Here is a 6,596-nt window from a genome sequence, read left to right as displayed (position 1 = left end):
AATTTCCTAATTGATTAAATCCTAAACAAGTATAATTCACTTAACAATTATTATTTTTATATAAAAGAAATTATAATATAAAATAAAGGAAGATTTACGTATATTAAGATTTAAAATTTTAGATTTATTGAATGTTATATATTAAGAGTGATTGTATAAATTAATTGAATTAAATTTTAAATTTAGTTAAATATTTTTATTGATAAAAAATAAGAAAATGAATTAGTTTTGATTTTTAAACATTTATATCGAGTTTGATATAAATGTAAAAAAAAAAAAAACTAATTAATAAGTAGGGATTTATCGAATTGATACTTGATAATCTCAATTTAAAAAAAAAAAAAAATTTAAGATCGTGAATTAAATTAAAGAAAAAAGAAAAAGAAAATACAAAAGTGTTTTACCTATCAACGTGTGCGCTCCTTCTTTCCCACGAGTAGCAACTCCGTGTATGACTGTTTGTTCCTTAGTTGACTGTCTCCCTCTTCCCACCTTTATCGGCAGTTTCCCGAGAAACAAACACCGAAACACTAGTTTAAGATCTAGTTCTCCCAAGAAACTAATCTTAAAATTAACTTTTCCAAAAACCCAGATCGAATCTTCAATCAAATTTCCCCCATGACAACACATCATCATCCATTAAAAGCCGTGACTTTAACCCATGTAAGGTATCAAAGAGGTGACCGACTAGGCCATTTCTTAGCCTGGGTTTCTTTAGTCCCCGTTTTCATTTCCCTCGGTGGCTTCGTTTCTCATTTTATCTTCCGTAGAGAGCTTCAAGGCATGTTCTTTGCATTAGGGCTATTAATATCTCAGTTCATTAATGAACTCATCAAAAAATCCGTTCAACAAGCCAGGCCTGAAACCTGTGCTCTTTTAGAAATGTGTGATTCTCATGGTTGGCCTTCTAGTCACTCTCAATATATGTTCTTCTTTGCTGTTTATTACTCCCTTTTGACATGTAAAGGGATTGGTGGGATTTGGAAAGTTAGAACCAAGTGGGCTGCTTTGTTTTTGCCTTGGTCTTTGGCTGTTTTCACTATGTATTCCAGGGTTTATTTGGGTTACCATACTGTGGCTCAGGTTTTTGCTGGAGCTGCTTTGGGGATTTTTCTTGGTGGGGTTTGGTTTTGGGTGGTGAATTCTAAGCTTTTCTGTTATTTCCCTCTGATTGAAGAGAGTGCCTTTGGGAGGTTTTTTTATGTTAAGGATACTTCTCATATACCAGATGTGTTGAAGTTTGAATATGATAACGCAAGAGCTGCTAGGAAAGGTATGGCTGCCAGAAAAGCTATGGCTTCCAAGAGCAATTGATTAATAGGAACTAATCAGGTATGGAAAAATTTTGTTATTCCTTTCAATTTTATGTTCGATCTTTTATTCAATTTGGAGAGTTGAAAGATTATTTTGTGATTGGAGCTACTTTGCTGTTGTGCCAATTTGATAATTTCCATAAATAATGTAAGTGTGGCGGTTTGTTAGCACATTTCGATGAGTTACGGATCCAATTTCACAAACAATCTTGCATTTTTTTATGTTAATGTGATATAAAAGCACGTTTTGTATGTTTGTATAGAGGTAGTTCTGTATTCTTAATTCTAGTTTCATATTGTTAGGAAGTGAAGAGTCATTATCTGACATTTTGAGATGTGATCTTGAATCATGTTATTAATGACTATGTTCTTTTCACTTCTATGCGTTCTACTGTGATATGTTGAATCCATATAAAAGCTCATTTGGCTTCATGTAGAAAATTTCCTTGAATCTTTTGGCATTCACTTATAACGTGGATCAAGCACTTTGCTAGTTTGTTTTGTTGATCCTGCATTAATGGTTGTGGATTGAAGCAGTGGACTTATTCATGGTAAATACTAATCTTAAACGAGACTACATTTAATAAAAGACATTCCCTTTTGGGGTTCTTGGGCACTCTTTATAGTAAAAACTAAAAACTCCATGTTATCATAGATCATCAGATGTCGACAGTGATCCTGCTCTATCCTTTAAGTTCATTTCTTTTTAGATCCTAACTGATGCCTTGCTTTTTATGAAATGTTGATCCAACTCCCAACTGTTAATTGAAATTTGAAAGTGAGTACTGACCACTAAGTTTCTGCCTTTTGTTAAAAGGAGGTGTTTTACTTCAAAATTGCTTTGTTAGCTTACAAACTATAAGTGAATAACTGGTGTAGAAACAATCACTGTAGTTGTTTCTAACAAGTGGGCTAGTATATTTATCTAATTAAATTACGGTGGTTTTCTGAAGAAAGCTTTGAGGAGATCTTGAATTTTTTTGTTAATAAATTGTTTATTTGCTTTGAAAAGGGAAGTTATCAAGGGTGGAACGGGTGGTCAATGGACCTGGCTATGTTCAAAGGTACCTATGGCATGCTCATATGAGAAGTGTGATTTTTAGAAGGATGGAGCAATAAGAACAATGTGAAATGATTATACTTACTGTGATGGGCCATGGTTAGCAGGATGACAAAACAGAGGAGCTCTAGTCAATAGTTTCATTTGGTGCAATAACTCAATTAGAACCCAATTGGAAAGGTGGAACTTTTTATATATTGAGTTACTCTTAAAACACTGCAGCAGGAAAATGGACTTATGTTCTGAGAAGAAATTTCAGGTTGGAATTTGATGCAGAAATACGACATTGCAGCATGGTAGCAAAATGGCTTGTCCAGTTGGTTCTGGTGGTTTGGACACTCTAACTATGATGACATGGAGGTTTAACTGTTATCTTCAAGCATAATTCAGAAAATAGACTTAAATTCATCTTCAAATGTCTTTTGTAATTGAAAAACAGAAGAATTATTCGCTTTATCATTACCATAGAGCTGCTTCTCGGGAAAATTATTTCAAGTATCATATTTTTAATTTTTCCATCATATTGAGTTTCTATGTCAAAGGTGCCCTGTTTTGATCAGTTCTATATGGTGTTTCTTTAATCCTCTCTCTCATTCTTTTTAAGTGCTTTTAAATTCTAATTCTGAAAAAAAAATTGATATATCTTTGTTAATGAAAATGACTTCTTTCATTTTGCAGGTCAGTATCTTCACCTCAGTGCTTCAAGACTCTGCATCTATGCCTATGGATGATTCAATTATTAAGTGAATACTGATCACATCCCACTACTGCATGAGAAGCCAGATGAGAGCATCAGTGTTAAGGATGCTGTATTTTATTTAAAAGAGCATGCTGCTGTTTCCTTTTTTTTTTCTAGTGGTTGTGCCACAGTGAAAGAACCATAGTACAGAACATAGATCATTTACAGCCTTATTGGCTTGACAGATGCAAACTTGCATCTAATGAAAGATTTGCAATATTTTGTTGTTGACTCTTGAAATATGGAGTTTATTTCTATCATCATTGGATTTACTTGGTCTAATTCTCTAGTTTTCTTATTCAGCTTGGCGTGTTAACATCTGAAATTTGTGGTTGGTTGTTTACTCAATTAAACCGTGAAACCGGTCATCGTGAAACCGGTCATGTTCTGTACTTCTGTTTGACTTTCATACAACTCAAAGCGTGTTTGGTTCAAGGTAAGGTAATTTTTTTCTTTTAAAATCTTATTTTTTATAATTTGGTTATTTAGTTTGGTTCACGGCAATGTGATTATTGGGTTTTTCAAAATTCTCAAAATTTCAAACGGTATTAAGAAGTGGGAAAGTAAGGTAATAAAAAACTCTCTTATCTATGAGGCTTTTTAAGATTTCGGAGGGAAAGTGAAAATTTTTTGTCATTTGCATTTACTTAATTGTATTATCAAATTATATAAATAACGTTATTGACTTTAGAATCGTATTAATTTTTATAAAAATATTAGAAAAATAATTTTATCTTAATATATTTTAAACAAAGATCACATTTTAAGCATATTATTATTGAAATTCTTATAACAACTATGATTAAAAACATGATTTTTATTGAAAGTATGAAAAAATTATGGCTCATAATTAAACAAAAACAACGTTTTTTTAAATTAAAACATAATCTTTGTTGAAAAAAATGATAATTTTTAAGATAAATATACGATCTTTATTGTAAAGATGGAAAAATATTCTTTAAAATTCAACAAATATTTCGTTTCTAAAATAAAAATCATAATTTTTATTGAAAATATGATATTTTTATAATAAAAAATACAGTCTTTGTTAGAAACATGAAAAAATATTTTTGTTAAAATTTAATAAAGACAACATTTCTAATATAGAAACACAATATTTGTTGAAAACATGAAAAAATGTAGTTTTCAAATTTTAATAAATATGATATTTTTAAGATAAAAACATAAATTTGTTGAAAAAATGATACTTCTAAAATAAAAATGTAATTTTTTTTAACTTCGATATTTCTATGATAAAAATATAATTTCTGTTGAAAATATGAAAAATATACATTTTAGAATTTAATAAATATGACGTTTTTTAAATAAAAATGTAGTCAATGTTTAAAAGATAACATTTTTAAGATAAAAATGTACTTTTTTTTTAACATGAAATTTATATTTTTTAAAATTCAATAAATACAACATTTCTAACATAAAAATGTAACTTTTGTTAAAAAGATGACTATTCTAAGATTTAAAAAATATATATTTACTAAAAATATGAAAAAATAAAATATATTTATTTAATATTATTACGCATAAAATTTGTTCTAAGAGCTCCCCCTCTTTTCAACCCTGGCATTGATTTACATGTTTTTTGTGTAAAGACAATAACTTTAAAATAGTAATTAGATTTGTAAGAATATATTTGTTGAAAATATAAAATTTTAGTTTTTATAATTTGTAGTTTCAACGAAGATAACACTTTATTTACATATTGATATTATAAATGTCACGTGTTATCAAATACAATATAATAAAAAATTTTATTCAATAATCTTACATTTTTGTAAACCAAAAATAAAATTCTTACATTCTTTAAGTCAACAAAACTCATGAATCATACATTATTCTTCAACATTACTTTCCTCTAAATAATTTTTTCTCTTGAAATATAAGATTTTACGAATCAAATACCCTTAAAGTAGTGTTTAGTATAGGGTGATTATTCCAAAAATCATGGTGAGCTACTTATGATGATTAGATCACCATGTTTTACAAACACTCGATAATCTTACGTGGTAATTATCTTGAATCATCGAGAATTATCAATTATGTTGGATGTTAATCAAATTCTTACCTAAAAAGATAAAAAACTTTTATTACTGAGATAAAGTGTTATGTAAAATTAATAATAGTCAATATTATCTATTTGATATATGAATTGAATTTTTTATTTATTTTTAAATTGTAATTATTTTATATTATAAATTTTATATTTTTAAATTAATATTTATTATAACAAGTTCAAAAATAATTTGTATGTTTTTTTTTTTTTTACTTTTTCTAATGTTTTATGTATAATATAATATATTTATTTTTTATTATGATTTTAATATATTAGTTTTATTTTATAATTCAAATTGTTTTACATAATTTATATTATAAAAATTAGTTTACTTAATAAATAAATATATTTATTAATTTAATTATATTTATTATAAAATAAATAAAATATTACTATGTTTTATGAATTATTATCTTTAAATAACATTTAAATCATTAACTTATAAAACTATTATAATAAAGATGATTATTTTTATAATTTTAAATAAAATAATATTAAATTTTTAATAATATCAAATATAATGATTTTTAATTTATAAAAATTAACGGTTGTTAATAAAATAAAATGATTATATATTATAAATGATAGGACCACTTTACACCTCAATGATTATATTAACATAGTGACCTTAAAATAATACCAAACTTACTTAAATGTTTATTGTTCTTGATGCGTGTACATGTTCTGTCATTTTCCTGTATGTAGCCGAGAAAAATCTACGGAGGATGTCACTTGATAGGATTTTGGCTAGGATGACAACGGGTCAGGTCGAGACAGATTTTTGCTCGCTTTGAATCCGATCCTATTTTAAATATGCAAAATTTGAATTCGATCGTGATTCGATAAATTATTTTATTATTTTTATATCTGAATCCGATCCGACTCGATCCGACAGTGTATAAAAATATATCTGATCGGATCCGATTCGAAATTAATAAAATATTATTTTTAATATAAATATAAAATTAAATATATATAAATCATTATAAAATTAAATAAATAATTAAAAAAATTATATATATATATATCGGGTCGAGTAAGATTGTATTTACCTAAAACCCGACCTCGACCCAATTTTAAATTTTTTTTCATGTCATCCGATCCGACACAATCCGATACTCGATTTTCAAAAAAAAAATCGACCTTAAAAAATTGAATCGAATCAAAATCCTTCGATTTCAAATTTTTTTACCTTCTCTAATTTTGGCTTTAACCTCGTAACTTGTTCAAAACTAAATCTCTCAGTTTCCACTTTAAGACCATGGACTTGTATTATCCATTTTCTCCATTATTATGCAATAGTTATTTTATTATATATATATATATATATATTATCACATTTTCAGTATTTTTAGGTTATTACAACAAATATAACCAAAAAAAAAAAGTTCTCTCTCTCGATAATTACACAAG

At 27.2% G+C, this 6,596-nt stretch overlaps 1 pseudogene across 5 annotated transcripts; it reads left to right on the top strand.

Annotated features, from left to right (window-relative positions):
- The first annotated feature begins 423 nt into the window (after positions 1-423).
- LOC111311865 (lipid phosphate phosphatase gamma pseudogene) lies at positions 424-3,394 on the top strand (annotated as a pseudogene). 5 transcript variants are annotated; one of them, XR_002692693.2, is made up of 4 exons: positions 425-1,332; positions 2,326-2,553; positions 2,633-2,733; positions 3,052-3,394. The product of XR_002692693.2 is annotated as a lipid phosphate phosphatase gamma pseudogene, transcript variant X5 (transcript). The 5 variants fall into 5 exon arrangements; XR_016342185.1 differs by having other exon boundaries at positions 2,633-3,394; XR_002692692.2 differs by having other exon boundaries at positions 2,326-2,733.
- Positions 3,395-6,596: the final 3,202 nt, after the last annotated feature.

Source organism: Durio zibethinus, chromosome 1 (assembly GCF_047325235.1).
Source record: "Durio zibethinus cultivar Kanyao isolate XHJ-2024 chromosome 1, ASM4732523v1, whole genome shotgun sequence".
In the NCBI taxonomy this organism is placed as follows: Eukaryota; Viridiplantae; Streptophyta; class Magnoliopsida; order Malvales; family Malvaceae; genus Durio; species Durio zibethinus.
The sequence above is the reverse complement of the archived record's forward strand: the minus strand, read 5'-3'. Positions and strand labels throughout refer to the sequence as shown.